The sequence below is a fragment of the Manacus candei genome, unplaced genomic scaffold (assembly GCF_025592945.1).
Source record: "Manacus candei isolate 608988 ecotype Guabito, Panama unplaced genomic scaffold, ASM2559294v1 h1tg000041l, whole genome shotgun sequence".
Taxonomy (NCBI): Eukaryota; Metazoa; Chordata; class Aves; order Passeriformes; family Pipridae; genus Manacus; species Manacus candei.
The window spans coordinates 10,308,813-10,325,653 of NW_026138089.1; the positions used below are offsets into that span (position 1 = coordinate 10,308,813).

The following is a 16,841-nucleotide window of genomic DNA, read 5'->3' on the forward strand; positions in this document are numbered from 1 at the left end:
AAAATTTTGTAAGATCAGGTTGGAGTAGAAACGAGACTTGTTTTATCAAATGATCTTATTTTTGGTCCAATGGATAAGATGAATGAGGGGTTTCTATTAGACTCAGAGGTTTTTCTAAATTTCATCAGCTTATATGAATTTAAATGTATTTGGGTAAAACAGTCAACACCGACTGAAATGCCTAGAAAATTTAGGTAGCACTGATATAGGGTGCTAATTTTGGAAAATGTCTATAACATTTCCAATGAAAGTTCTGAGTATCGTGCTGCTGAAAGACTTTTATTTAAAAATAAATACATACATAAAAAACTTTCAAAGATCAAGACACAAATATTATTAGCTGGTTTTTCTCCAGGTTTTTTTAAGTCATTACTTGTTTTTATCTTGATTTGCCCAGAACTGAAAACCCTACTGTAACTGTGATGCATACCTATCTTAATCAAAAATGTAACTGACTGATCATTCCAAAGGTAGAAGGAGCAGATCATAACAGCATGACATTACCTAAACAGATCAAGTATCTTTTTTACCCCTATGTAGTTCTCATTAGCAGTGAACAAACCAACCATACATAAAAAAATTATTTGTTAAAACACTAAAAGATGTGCTTACCATTAAGCATATCACAAGCTTTTCTCTTGTAGTACTAACTCTATTTGAAGATCAGAAACAACTTAATTAAAAACTAGCCTCTGTTTTTGTATGAATGCATTTCAATTTTATTCTAATCCTCTTTGATTTTTGAAGTCTTCCTACGCATCTATAACACACAGAGCAGCAATGGGGCTGCCACTTTACAGAGTGCAGTAACCTTGCTTCCTGCTGCAGCTGTACTCTGGCTACTCAGAATTGCAGCAGAGCTCCCTGTTACTCCTCAAATTTCTCACTAGCTATCTGTTTTGCCAGCCTTACAGTTGCCTGTAGCTCAGATCACCTGCCAACTGCACCCACATGCACCTCAGGCCCCTCAAACAATTTCTGTTCCTCCTGCTATGGCAAAGTCTACCCAACCCCCTTTTTTTCAGATCAAGGACAGATGAAGTAAGGTCAACTTCTCCTCCTTTCTAGATCTGAAAGATGGAGGTGAGGCATAACGCAGGTCCCAGGGCTTGTTTATCTATCCTCTTACACCTGCAATCAGGCCTGAGTAGGTAAGGATTGGGTGGGGAGAGGAGAATGGAGCAGAAAGGAAGATATTTGTTTTTCATAAAAGAGAAAGAGTAAGAACTCCATTTTCTGAAGTAGCTTAGACCAGCTGCTCTCCCTCTAGTCCGTGAACAAATGCGAGATAATAGCTAAAGCAGAGTGGCACATTTATCCTTCTTGCTCCATCAGTAGGGATGGCTGGAATTCATGGGAGCCTGGAGCATCTTCTATTATGGCAATACTGCTGGCTTCTGCAAAGAACCTGATAGTTTGCCAAGATGGTAACACTGATTTCCATGTACAACATTTCAGTGTGCCTAGCATTCTACTCAACTCATTTCTGTATTCATTGGTGGAAAACAACTTGATGTAAGCATATTTTCCGGCTTTGTAGTACAACTTCATTCAAAAATCCATTTGTGAAAAGACTGCAGTAAGATAGCAAAAAGATCTCCCAGATACTGTGCACGTGACCACATGCTGTAGCCTTTTTGCAGGTAAATTGAAAGATTGGAAAGATCAAGCTCTTCATGAGCACTTAAAACTGTTCTGCCAGTGACACTTTCCCTCAGCACTCAGAGGATGCCACAGTGCTGAAAGCACTTCAGTTCAGCCCTTATTATTATTGCTATGCAAGGATGAATGTAAGGCATGTTATTCCCCATTTTGGGATGAATGAATCTAGAGTACAGGAAGCTTCAGGCTTCTGTAATAGCCAGGCTCTGATGGTCTGTGTTAGGCAACAATAATACTTTCAAATTTAAAAATGAGGTTTGCATGGCGTAACTACGAAATTTTTACATGTGGCTATGATCATACAGATTTTTATGATATTAAGTCAAATGACTTTTTAAGGAATCAGCCAGTACATTACTTTATATTCTGTTGCAAAGCACTGATATATTCTGGAGTAAGGGTACATTTGAGACCTTCTTTTGGACTTAGGAGACACAAAATGAGCTATCAGAAGCTTACAACGCTTTGCCATTGTCACACTTATTTTTTAGCAAGTTCTCTTATTAGCTCTGTGTGCTTCCACAGGAACGCCTGCTGGGAGGAGCTGACACATTTGTAAACAAGCAGGAATAGTTCTCCTAGTGATTCCTGTTATCAGAAAAACACCTAAACAACCAGCAAGGATGAGTGACCTAAAGCCACTTCCAGACTTCATACGGTTCACTCTTCAATCCACTGGGCACAGAGAACAGCATTCATGAGACAACACAAACAAAATTAGAAATCACATTTTTTTTAAAGTGCTGTCCATGGCAATGAGATCCATAGTTCTATGAAAGCAAAGCATGTAACACAAAACTATCTATTTTCCTCTGTAACACATTTTATCATGTGGGACCCATGGAAATCACAGGGCAGCTTTATTTTCTTGTGAACACTTATCTATATCACTCATAAACATACCAAGAGACTCATGGCATCTCATATGTTTCCATAATGGAAACAGGCAGGTTTTAGGAAAAGATGTAAAGATGGATGATGTGTGATACCTTTTTCTGCCAGGAGTACCTTTTTATTACTATTATTTCTGGTATAAATGCAAAGTAGTTGTTCAATGTCCATAAAATGAAAAATCATTTTGCTTGCAAAACAATTTTAAGTACATCTGATTAGAAAATTTGATGGAAAAACATTTTCCATCAATACATAGGAAAATTAATGGATTTTCAAACATATCTTGCAGAAATTGGATGGAAGAAATGCAAAAATAATTACAAAGACATATGATGCAAATCAACTTGAAATATATGTTAAAAAGAAAATTGTATTTTTAATAATTTCTTTTAAATTAATATCATACATGCTTAATATTGCAGAAATGGTCCTATCAAAGTAATCAACATGATAAAATTGAGACTGTTGACTTGATTTAAAATCAAGTATTTTGGTTGTCCCATTTTTAGTATTGAATTTTAAAATACCAGCTTTACATTTCAATTCATAATAATTAAAAAAAAAAAAAACCAAACAAGATAAAAGATTAGCATTCCCCATGGTTGGTGTCTGACTAAACTTGGTTTAAAAAAAAACACATGCATTTTAAAATAAAGGCTGGGAGTAGCGTATTACAGTCCCTTGCCTCATCTCTGCTCCTCCAAAAAAGTAAGGATGGGAAGGGAGTCACTGGATAACATTCTGTATAATGAATCATAGAATGGTTTGGGTTGGAAGGGGACCTTGAAGATCATTCACTTCCAACCCCTCTGCCATAGGCAGGGACACCTTCCATTGGACCAGGTTGCTAAGGGCTCCACCCAGCCTGGCCCTAAACACTTCCAGGGATGGGGCATCCACACCTTCTCTGGGCAACCTGTTCCAGTGCCTCACCACCCTCACAGTAAAGAATTTTTTCCTAATATCTAATCTAAACCTACTCTCTCAATTTGAACCCCTTCCCCCTTGTCCTGTCACTACATGCTCTTGTAAAAATCATAATTTAATCTAAGTAACTTAAAATTTAGGATAGAGGTCTTCAAGAAAATAACGTAGTTAAAAATGGGATTCCTCTAATCTATGAGGACAGACAGCTGACAGAGGCAGAATTAGACTAACACCTAAATTCTGACACAGAAAACACCAAGAGTAAAAATGGAAGAGAAAGTACACCAAGAGGAAGGACGACAATAATTACATATGATGCAGTATCATTGGGTCCTGCCATTTTCGTCACATACTGCTATAAATCACAGGAGAGTTGGGAAGAAGGCACATTGCCCTCCCTTCCCCCAGGCACTCAACTCACAGAAGGATCCAGACTGAAAGAGACAGGTTAGTGCTGAACAGACGTAGCATAGAGCTTAACTTCCAACATTAAAATATACTTGCATGTGAGATGTTTTGTTTCAAAATACATACAACACCATATATATTATTTACACCCAAAACTCTGCTGCAGTCTGAGAACACCAAAAAAAAAAAAAAAGGGGGGGAGGGAGAAAAAACTGATTCCTTTCTGCTTTTTTTTTTCCTTCCCTTCAAATAATGATACAGACTTCCTTCCTGAACCTTCCTGGTATCATTCAATTTAAAAAACCTGTGTGTTTTTGCTTACATTGTTCAGACGTAAAAAAATACTACTGAGGAAAGAACAGTATTACACAACTGAATATGTCACTTTAGAACAGACTTCAGAACACACAGCCACAAATGTATTTATACATTCCACCTCTATCGCCTGTAACATTAATGAACACTGACTGTTGTGACAAGTACACAACATTTAGAGAAAAGTTCAGTCAAGTCCTCAAGAACAAACACAATCATCCACCATCTATACACGAATACACATTTGAGGAAAATTCTCCCTGTTGATCACATCAGACAACAACATTACTGTACAGTTAATATTTTGGATTTGTTTTTTAAAGCAACAATGGCTAGAGAAGAAAAAGGAGACCTTGTTTCCCCCGGAATGAGTTAGGAAGGCTCTGAGCAATGACACAATTCTGACACAGTAGCTAAGTTAGTTCCGGTTTAATCAGCCACAACTTCTGTGTCAGGCTGCAGGGCTGAACCCTTCAGCACTGACCCAGATCATCTGCCGAACACTTTCTATAAACATGTGATCTCAATATTCTTATAATTTGCAAGACTGCTACATTTGTAATTCACTTTGGAACATTTCTGCTCAGTTGTTAAGAGTTCAGAAAAGGCTGAAGGCAGGACCTGGTGTTATTTGTTTGTTGGTAGCATAAACAACTCTGGTTTTACAGCTCACAGCACTGAAGTTCCAAGAGTTCATGTATACACACACAGCACTGAGATTTGCAGGTTTAATTTTTTGCCATGCATCTGCTGGGACAGTGGAAGGCTTGAGGGTTTTGACATTAAAAGACTGACCTAATTAAAGTTGAATCACTCTTCCCAGGTATAGAGTAGCCAAGTTCTGAAGCACCACACCCCATCCTATCAGGAGGGTGGAAGCAGACTAGAACTTTGGAACATCTGCTGACAAGTTTATACCTGAGAAAAAATTAATTTGACATAGGATAGCAAGTATGCAGCTATCCCTGAGAAAATTCAAATTGAGAACAATTAGTCAAACTCTGTTTAGCCAAATATATATAAATATAGTTATGTATTAATATGAAAACTGCTTAAATGTGAACTTTTAGATCCTATTTCCATGCCTTGTTCCTTTGTTTTCAGTCTTTTTTTATCTCCTCCACATTTTTGTATTGCACTTATGTTTTTCCTGCTCTGCATAAACATAAGCGCTTTGCTTGAAAACACTATATTGTGTACACCATTCATTATTCAGGTCACTATTTGCCTCCTGCTACTAATATAGGAAAAGACAGTGCATAATGAACATTTATGCAAAACATGCAATAATAATTTAGAGGTTGTATTACTTCTTCTTTAGTATACATTTTTATGGTAAGAAATGGCACTAAAACTTTTCTCCAGCACCAGCATATGGCACTTCTTAATACAGAAAAAAAACCATTTTAATTTCCACAGAAATAAGATATATAATATCCACACATATATATATACACACATACATATATATACATATATGCATAGGGTATGATTCCCTGAAAAATAAGTTGATGCATTTTTAAAAGTATATTTCAAACATTTCCCTCTATCACACATTTCTTGACTTCACGGTCTTTCTCTATAACATGCTACAGTTCACACCAGTCTCACGTTTGATTTTTCGAGTAGCCCATACACCAATATGCATGTGTGTCACTGGATAATTAAATAAAGTATTTAATATATTTTTCATTATGTTACTGTTCACTTTTTGCAGTTATTAGACAATTACCAAACCATTAACTTTCCATCTTAGTTTCCACTGAATTTCAGTTTTAGGATTGCAGTTACTAATACAATTCCTCAAGATCATAGCCCATATAACAAATATAAATTCTCCTTTAAAACTATTTCATTATAATGAATTTGGAAAGTTCACAGAACCATTTCAATGGACAACACAATTAGAAAATAGCCCTACCTTGAGATTTCTGTAAATGTACTCCACAAAAAATCCAGAAGTAGAACTAAAGCATGTGACTTTATTCCACTTTCTCCATCTATAAAATCAGGTGATTATATTTAACTACTTCACTGAAAACTCTTAAGCCATTATTTTATATAAAATTCTTGAAGCTTTTAAAATTGTCAAGACATGACAGAACTGGGATCAGAATAGAGGGGCTCCATCATTCTCCCAGTTAGAATTAAGCACCAAAGTTCAGGGATTTATACATTACGAAGGCTCAAAGAGAATACATTTTAGCTTTCTGTTAACTTCAATATCTTAAACTCAAAGAACCTTTCTACTTAAGGTATGTTTCCACCCTTTAAACCTGCAACTCTTCTTTGAACCTTCGGTTATTTTCTTCTTTAGTTGTGGACATTAGAACCAGAGAAAACAACCCAGCCGTAAACCTCTCAGTGCTAGTGTCATCTCCTTTCCCATTCCCACACTTTCTAGCTTATGTACCCAGAGACCATGTCAGCCTGTCAGCCATAGATGTTTTACATGGGATGGAGTCTATTGCTCTAAAAGAAGGCCCATGTCTTAGTCCTTTTCTGCAGAATGCTACATTTGCTATGTTAAAGCAACAATCTTCTTTTTCCCAGTTTTACAAGCATAATCACTCAGCAATTTGCTCTATTCATTATTATTTTCTCAATCTTTGAATACTCTATAAACTTTTAAAGTGATTATTCTTACATGAGCAGAGGTAAAAAAGAAAATGTTCAAGTGTGGAGGACTGGCAACCCACTGGTACACACAGACACACAAGGACCTCAAATGTATGTGTATTAACCCTCCTTTAGGTCTGATTCAGCTACTGTGCATCCTTCTCACTGTGCATCATTCTTGATTCTTCACAAAAATGCTGAATAGCACCAAGGGAGTAACCTTACACAAGTCTAAATGTGTATTTTCACACTATTTCATCAACAGCCCACTGCATAAGCAGATGAAAAACATCGCAAGGGTAGCAGTCTTACAAGGCCTACTTTTAACAAACTCATGCTGACAAGCATTAGCAACATCCTGTGATTCTCCTCTGACCTTTATTTGCCATGCCCTACATGAGTTATTCCATCATTTTAGCTGGATAGGAATCCAGGTTTATAACTACCTTGGTTATCTAGTCTACAGCGCTGGTGCTCAGCCAGGTTTCTAGTGCCTTCATGGTATGCCAAGACTTGTAAATCAACAGTGAGTGCCCAACATTAACTCCTTTGTCAGCTCCGTTTGGATTAAACTATGTACAGACTTTGAAACAGCCATGCTGAAAACTGGACTTCCATCTATGTATCTGCTGCCCCAGACTGTATGCCTCTGGGAGGCAACAACTTTTTTTTCCCACATTATTCTGCATTTTAAACAAAATGCACCCTTCTATCCAACCATCAAACTGCTCTCTCGCAGGAAAATAAAATACAACCAACAATACATGGTTTTCCTTCCCACCAAAACATTTTAGTCTATGTAAGCAAAGGTACCTCAATATAAAGTCCTACCACTGCATGAAAGAGAATAACTGCAACACTGACATTCTTCCCAATGCAGGCTTGTTTTATTTCTTTTATATATATCTGATTGCAACACAGGCCAGTAAAATGTGAACTGGACAAACAGAAGAAAGAGGTGCTTTAATTTGTTTGTACAACTATGAAAAACTAGAAGTGTTTCTGCTCAAGGAATATGAATGGCAAAATTCAGATAGAAGACTTCGTTTAAAATATCTATAAGGAAATAGGAGAATAGTCTGTTATTTTTTCTGTCTGAATAACTGGAGGTACCATAAATAACCAGGCAGAAAATTCACCTCCCCTTCTCTGTTATGTTTCAGTTTCTCTGAGAAATAAAGGTTCAAATGTATCAGCTTTGGTACCCAAAGTTGCCAATCTTGTGCTGGCTTGCATCAACAATTTAAAAGTGAGGAAAACAAATAAATCTCAGATCAAATATTGATCAATCGCTCTGTCCAGCCGATGCTGAACTCAGAAACATGTACATCAAAATGCTCTGCTTCTGAGGGTCCTCTGGGATATTTATGTTGCAGATAATCAGGAGTTCTGTTTCATTAGGGAGTGGGTTTTGTTGCTCGGGACTAGAATGGAGAGTCAGGGAAGAGAAGGGGGAAGGAGGGAGATTTCATGCCTATAAAAGCGCAATTGAATATCTGACTAAAGCTCATTTAAAGGCTTCCAGTAAGAAACTGTGACCAAGGCTTAAAACACACTAAAGAAGCAGCTTCATCTTGAACTTAGGGAGCAGCTGTGCTCTCATTCCCCTTCCCCCAACACAGGAAACAGACCTAGAAACAAAAATAAGACAGGAATGCTCCTGTGCAAGCTAATGTTGTTGGCTTCTTCAACATCCACTATCCTTGTGCCAAAAAAAATGAAACCCAGGAGCATTTAACACTTCAAAGGATAGTAGGACACTGCTTTAAACATAGAATTTTCTACCAAAGACAGATATTCTTTCATTTTGTAAACAAGCTGCAAGAATGTTACCATAAATGCATGTCAAGACAGATTTCATTTATATCCTGTACTACTTATGCACAAATACACTACTGCATATTACACTTTTACCTATTAATGCTGCAGCTATGTTATCTCCCATCAGAAAAAAAAAAATGCAGTTGAACCTTTTGATATCTTCCAAAGCATTCTATTACAACATGCAGTTTGAAAGCTTAATGCTACAGAGAAATGTTTGACAAAGAAGTTCTCTCCTTATTAAGCAATGATACATAATTATATGTTCAAGGAGAATGTGAATAACATCTTGCCAAAGGAACATACAGCCACATATGCTACTCACAGTATTTCCAACTACAAATTATAGTTATGCTTTCACTTGTGTTATTAAGAACTTGGCCTTTGTTCAATGTATTTGATTTTCCGAACAAAGGTAAAGAGAATGGAAAGAAAGTGAGTGGTAGCTACATTCTCTGTCTAACTTTAGAAAAAAAAGAACAACCAACAACTTTATCTAATTTTGACGACTACAAATCATCTCCATGGCTTGTTCTGCTTCACTCACCACAAACAACTCATGTTTTCAACACTTAATTTAATATTTTGCAGGCTAATGGAAACTTTACATAATGCATTCTCGCTCATAAGGCTAAAATGTCAACACAAATGGGATTGAGATCTTGATATGGAGAGAAAGCAAATGTTATCTTTTCAAAATCTTCAGCCTAACAAACATGATGTGGAGGATGGGATGAGCACTGATACAAAAATAAAAAGGAGGGCAAAATCATCTTACTTATTTTAGAAGAGTGTCTGTATCTCTTCCTGAGCACGGCACTCCCAGCCATACCTCCCTCAACAGTGTTTAACATTTGATTAAAATAGTTTCTTAACCCCTCCTCAGTCTACTAGTGTCCTCTCTGTGGTAGGACGTGAAAAACAGATTGAAAAACAACCGTTGATGTGATCGTTAACAGTTATATTTCACTTTCACTTAAAATCTAGTAAGTATTGTCAGATTAGTCCTCACTCACAACAAATTCCAACTCCTGTGGTTTCCTTTCATTTTTTTTTAAAAAAAAGGGTATGTTTGATCTTTTCTTTGTGCATTGAGAGTTCAGGGCCATGCAGCAGTCATGCCTTCAGCACTTGTTAATAATTTCTCAGTAGAATGGATAGAGCAAAAATAGGTGAAGGGAGGCTTTCAAGTTTTAACCACTCCATCCATATATCTCATCCCATCCAACCACACAGTGCAGTCCCTCCCTTAAAGCACCACTTCTTTACAGCTATTCCCAGCAAGAGGAAATGACTTGCTGTGGGTGCAAAGTAGTGTAAATACTTTTTCAATTTTATAGGATTTCATTCTAAATACATGTAAGTAAATCTGAGCACAGTGAGAAAACAAAAGCAAGCACTGGTCACACTGTGGACACGTCAGTCCAGGAAAGATGATCATCGTAGACAGTGAGCTTAATCCCGAACAACTAATTTTTCTCTTGAGCACTCTTCCAGTTACCAATATAATCTCTTGCCTCCAGAATAAAAGCTTGGTAAATTTTTTGATAGAAATTCTGCATGCTTTCAGAATGCTTAGTATGCCTGAAATGGTACAAAAACAGTGGCTAGGCTGTACACTCTACAGTCATTTCACAAGTCCTTTCTCCCTGTTTTGCATAAAGTCATATTCATGTCTATTAGATTTTCTGTAACCACTGCTAAGAATAAGCAACTCATTGCTACAGAAGTGTTTTATAATCTAAGGTAATGTGGTTCAAACAACTTGATACTTGCTGACTTACCGTAAGGGGATAGGTAAATGGACTAAGCTTTAAACAGGTTACAACTGAATAAAAAAAAAAAAAAAAATCAAAAATGACAGCACCTCTAGCACAATAGCTCCGCCTACACAGGTGGCACTAGGTTAGCACAGTTTTTTTACACTGTAATCACCACTGGAGAATAAGCTTCTTTATGCCTGGAAAACAATATCGAGAACAGATCGCAACAAACTCTGACTTGACTGCCGAGAGTGGACGTTCCAAAATGCCTGAAACCGCACTCAAAGCAGGCTTTCTATCAAGTCCCATGTAAAGGAACACCTAGGTACTTTTTCATTTTCTTCTGGTTTGCATTGTTTCAGGATATATGTTTAGCCTGATCTGCGAGATACTATGCTCTACAGGTCTAGTAACAAAAATAACAGGAGTTCCATAGCTAAAGAACAGGATAGGATAGGATAGGATAATTTCAGTCAGAAGGGACCTACAACTGACTAGTCCAACTACCTCACCAATATAGGGCCGACCAAAAGTTAAAGCATACTGTAAGGGCCCTGTTCGAATGCCTCTTTAACACTGTCAGGTTCAGAGTGTCAGCCACCACTCTAGGAAGCCTGTTCCAGTGTTTGACCACCCTCTTGGTAAAGAAATGCTTCCTGATGCAGCTCTGAGACATTCCCATGTGTCCTCCCACTGAATTCCCAAGAGAAGAGATCAGCATCGCCCTCTCCACTTCCTCTCCTCAGGAAGGTGTAGAGGAATGAGGTCACCCCTCAGCCTCCTTCTCTCCAAGGAGCAGACAAGCCCAAAGTCCTCAGTCACTCCTCACAGGACATGCTTTCTAGCCCTTTTCACCACATTTGTTTTCCTCCTCTGGACATGTTCAAGGACCTTGCATACAGTGCTCAAGGTGAGGCTGCACCAAGACTGAATACAGCAGGATAATCACCTCTTTGAGCAGCTGGTGGTGCTCTTTGATATGCTACTGGATGCAGCTTTCCCTCTTAGGACCAACCTGGATGAGAACCGTACCACAACTAATTTCCAAAAAATGTACCTATTGACAATAGGTAGGCATTCTGTTATATATAAAATGTATTTTGAAATGCCAGCTGGGCCATAATCGAAAATAATCAAAATTAAAATGTAAAGAAAATCCATATTCCTATTGCAAGCTAGTGTGAAAATGTGGTCTAAAAATAAAGCAGTCTTTTATGTATTGCACATCACACCCCAATACCTCAAAGAATTTATACATGCTTTTGTACATAGCTTAGTAACAGAAAGTCCTCATGCAAGAGTTACAGAACTTAACTACATAAGAAGTCTTAATTATCAGCATAAATTCTCTCGTTGTTTGATAAACAATAAATTTCTACAATGATTCTGCAATTCTGTAGACATTCAGAACTATGCTAAGCTTCCGTAACAATAAACCCACTTGATAAACAGATTTCAAAACATCATATTGTAAACAGCAGGCTTTAAACTTACAGTTTACAAAGCTCCTCAATACCTCCGGCATGTGGTACATGTTCATTTTCAACCATCTAAAAATATCACATTTGTAAAAATCTAATCTCTGGAAACATGACTAGTTGGATTTAAAATAGTCAGTTCACTGATGGATTTATAACTTTATCTGCATTTCATAATTACACTCAAAAGCATATTTTAAAAAGAGTAAGTTCATGCCCCTTCTGCAAATAGGCATTTGAATTAAGTTCATACCAGACTGCAGCCCACATAATGAATAAATATGTTGTTCTATAAGTAGCAGAACTAAAGGAATCTGGGTTTTGACACTTTCAGACTCCATGCCTTCTGAAGAGCCTCACAAACTTCTGCTGTTACCCAGACGATTACAGCATGTCCCCCCAGCCAGTCAGTGTTTCCATACCTGACTGGGAAGCTGGTTGCTGCCCCATGGAATGAAGGAAGTTACGCTCTTCCCATTTTGTGAGGGTCTGGCATGACTTTTGTCTCCTTCACCCCCATAGCCACTAATCCTTGCAACACCTGTAGGAATCCCCTATCTTTAAGACTGCCAGCACATTAACACTGCCATATGTGGCTGTTGTTGTTTAACACAGCCAGGTGTTCTATTCTGGGAGGGAGGGACAGACAGTCAATGCCAAATTGCACAGTAGGATAAGGTTCTTCACCCAGAGGTTCTTCATCCAGGTTGGGCACTGGAACAGGCTCCCCAAAGGAAATGGTCACAGCACTAAGCCTGGCAGAGGAGAAATGTGGATACTGCCCTTAGTCCTATGGTTTAGTTTTAGGTAGTCCTGTGAGGAGCAGGGAGTTAGACTTGATGATCTTTATGGGCTCCTTCCAACTTGAGATATTCTATGATTTTATGAATGCAAACTATAGATTTTGTTTCTTAGGAAAACCTCAATAATGTTTAGACATATGATGCTCACCAACTCAAAATCCCCAAGCTCATTCGTGCTACCCAATTCGTGCTACTGACCTGCCGTTTAGTTTTCACCATACAAACTCTGGCTTCTGCTGGCAAGTGCTTAAATCAGACAGAACTCACTCTAGCTGTCAATGTGTCCATGGTATACAAATCGATTATTTTGGTTTCTTTTTCTTCTCAACCTTTTCATACTCTTACATTCAGGCACTGAAATGGTTACACTTGTCAGCAGAGCAAAACACCTACGGAACATAACACTGCACAGCACTGCAGCCAGTCCAGCCACTTCACAAGGGAAAAGCATAGTGCTTCACATGCACTTCCTAGTTACACAAAAGTCCATGCTCGTATTCCACTCTGAACAGCTCTGGTTTTAATAGACAACTGGATTTTTAAAGGCAGTAATACTGAGACTTTAATCTATTCTTAAATAGGATGAATCCATAAAAATATTAGTTATTTGAACCAAACTTTGCTGGTGACTAATATGCCTGTTCCTCGGTCTATCTTAACTTTGAAATTACAAAAATATACAGTAAATGAAGCTCCGGATGATGATATTTAGCTGTCTTGAAATTTCCTTTATGTTCTGCCAACTTCAATTCTGATTTGGACTAGAATGATCACTAGTAAACAATAATCTGGCATGCACTCATTAGCAGAAAAACAAATGATATATTTTTAAAAGTACAATATACCAGATAAATTTCCATTTCACAGTAGAAGACTTCAGCTTCCAGTCCAATGTACTGTCTTTATTTTGTTGCTGACTGCACAAGTGGTAATGAAATACTCTATTACAAATTAGGCTTTTAGCTCTAAAGTCTCTTATTTAGCTATTGCTGTTTCTTCTCTCCCTTTCCCCCCATTTTAAGAGATACCATTAGTGTGAGATCTTCTCAATTTCAAACAAGTGGGGTACAACAGAGTCACAGGTTAAATCAACTGTAATTCTTATGCTTGCTTTTATGGGTTTGAAAATGATTTTTTAAAATTATTTTTGACTCAAAGACTGAAAGTATATTTTAAATATGTACACATAATAAAGGATGAGCGAAGTATGATTATTTTAAAGTTTATGCTCCCTTTAGCTTCTAATTAATAGTATCTTTGTTATTTTAGGAGCCTCATGGGTATTTAGAGGGCTAAAGTGCAATAAAACCAAGGTACATAAATGAAACCTATTAAGGTTGTCTTAGTCAATAAAATCTAATTGCATCAAACAATAGCCACAGCCAATGGACAGCCCCTGCCAGTGTGCAGAAGAGGAAGAGGAGTAGATGGAGGAGGAGGAGGAGGGTATGTCCTGCAGCCCCTACCACCCAGGAAAAGCTGTCATGCATCCCTCTTCCCCAGCTCCTGCCTCCTCCAACCCTACCCTCCCGCAGGGAGCACCCCAGCCCTCTTCACCCACCAACAAGAAGCAATCTGACAGCAGTACTTTAACAGCCATATGGCTGTGCCAGGCAAATTTGGCCTTGCTGCTTCATACTGTTGCTGCTAACCTCCTCCCCCTCCCTGGCTTCCCAGAACATCTGACAGATGCATGTTCTCCTGGGAGAGGAACGGCGGCTCCCTCAAATGTGTCACACTGTCCCAGAAGATGCTTTACCCTGAGCAGGTGAGACTTGTGTGCAGCAACACACACGAGGAGCTGGCCATGGCAATGTCTGCAATGCCCAGCAGCCTCTGGCACTGGGGACAGACAGCACACACAGCCCCACAGCTCTGGAAAATATGGTGAACCATGCGTTTTATGAAAAACATCCACATTGCTTCTCAAAATGGCTGGGTAAACGAAGCCTAGTGCCTACCTTAGACAGAAAGTCTTTGAAAAATAGTGTGTTTAATGCAAGAGGAAAAAAGCACCCCAAATATTTATAAACCACTCAAACTCTGCCTATACACTGTCTGGGAACTCTATGAGTTCCCTTTAACCTACATTATGAACCAGACTGCATATTTACAACTGTTTCCTTCATCTGACTAAACCTTCAGCTGCGATTCCCACACCTGTCTTTTCATTCTACCCTTTGAATACCACTATAATTTATTCAATTCCTTTGGTGACAGGCCTCCTTCATCTCAGAAGGGAGCATTAACTTCTCTAAGGAATGTAACAGGAGGAAACTAACCATGACTAGACAATGTTTGAAATATACACTTCTTGCTTTTAGTTGCAGAATGAGTCTGCATTGCTGGTGGATATAAAATTCAGACAGGAGATATGGAGATAACTTGAAAGAAATTTTCAAAGCACAATTCTACATAGGTATGCCTCATGAGCAATTATCAGAGTTGCTAACTTTCTCATTACTAAATGCTGTGTTATTTACATAGAAGCCTCACAGACTTGTTCTTCCTTAAGAGCACTGAGGGCAGCAGTCAAATATTCCTCTACCCAGTCTTTGCTGAGAGGGAGCTGGAGGTACACAAAGATGAATCAGAAGGCCCAGCAAGTAGGTGTTCACTGCCCACCCATTGAAAGCTCTTAGTTACTGGGTACTGTTTTTAAAATCTACAAAGTAGAAGTAAGATGGATTTTAAAACATTTCTAGTCCAGACAGGAAATTCTTAGAAGTTATAAACTAGTAATTAGGGTCAAGTCCTAAACATACACACATTAAGCTTTCCCCACACAAGTGCTGCTGTTTACTCCTGTGAAACTATTGTGTATACAACTAAGCACAGACATAAATATTGAATACCTACAGCCACATCCTATATGAAGGAAATGTCTAGCCTACAATAAAGACACATTTTTCACAGAAATATTAAGTATATAAATACTTACATTTGTAAGACGTCTTGCTTTTGGGGTTGTTTTTAGTCACTCTTTAAAACTCAGACATATTCATAGAACCGTAGAATGGTTTGGGTTGGAAGACACCTTAAAGATCATCTAGTTCCAACCTTCCTGCCATGGGCAGGGACACCTTCCACTAAACAAGGCTGCTCAGAGCCCCATCCAACCTGGTCTTGAACACTTCAATTCATCAAAATGCAGCTAACAGCACTTTGGTTTTAATGTTAAGGGAGAAATGGCTTTATTAAGTTAACTTTTACAGTGAAGTAAGTTCAAGGAGGAAAAAGACATATTTGTAACTAGCAAAAAGATTAGTTCTAAACACAGCTCCTTTTTAAATCAGTGTCAACCTGTACAGTACTGGCAATCATAAAACAGCTAAAATGGTCTGCAAACTATTACAGAAACAACTGGAATAATGGTATACATGTCTACATCAGGGAGCCTGATAGACAACATCAAAATTTTGGCCTAATTTTGATCTTATATCACCAGGTGTAATCAGCTCCTTTATATAAATACTCTTTTTATTATCAGTATTTTAATTAAATTGCTTACAATTATAATGACAAAATTACAGTTTTTTAAAATAAGAAAAATTTATTTACTGGAAAATAAAGCATATCTATCTAGCAGCCAAAAAAATGGATATGATCTAAAAATTGCATTGCTTAAGAAAAGTGAGACAATTCTTTGATTTAAAAGACTTGAAAACACTAATATGTCATTTCCCTTCTCCCCAAACATACACGTAAGTGTACCAGAAGAACCACAAATAGCAATTGTTCCTATGAGAATGTTTTTCAGGAAAAGTTCACTTTACCTCCCACACACGTCAAGTTGACAATTGAGAATCAATTCAAAATGTAAGCACCTATGTCCTAAGACAACCCTCAGTGCTCAGTTAACAAATCTGTCATCTGCTTAATTTTGGTTTGGTGAGGGATGCTGGGGGTTGTTTTTTTGTTTGTTTTGTTTCAGTGCTCTTCTGGTTTACTTTCATAGGGCTTTTTTTTAACAGATTCATCAACACAACAATTTGTAGCAATTTACAACACTTGCAGAACCAATTTCCTCTTTCAGAAAAGCCAATGCTTAGTTAAAGCCTGACAACTGGTACTGTGTAAATGCTTACCTTCCAAGGGATCATAGCCTTTTTAAAGCTGTTCTGCTACCAGCTTCAACCACACCTACCAGC

At 37.9% G+C, this 16,841-nt stretch overlaps 1 protein-coding gene across 6 annotated transcripts in view; it reads right to left on the reverse strand.

Annotated features, from left to right (window-relative positions):
- TBL1X (transducin beta like 1 X-linked) overlaps window positions 1-16,841 on the reverse strand; it is a 197,626-nt gene that overhangs the window by 163,189 nt on the left and 17,596 nt on the right. Inside the window, exon 1 of one of the 6 annotated variants that reach the window (XM_051794957.1) lies at window positions 9,425-10,398. The exons of the other annotated variants lie outside the window; for them this stretch is intronic. The gene's annotated coding sequence lies outside the window, so the exon portion shown is untranslated. Of the gene's footprint in view, window positions 1-9,424; window positions 10,399-16,841 lie in introns of those variants that run through there. 6 annotated transcript variants of the gene reach the window in all.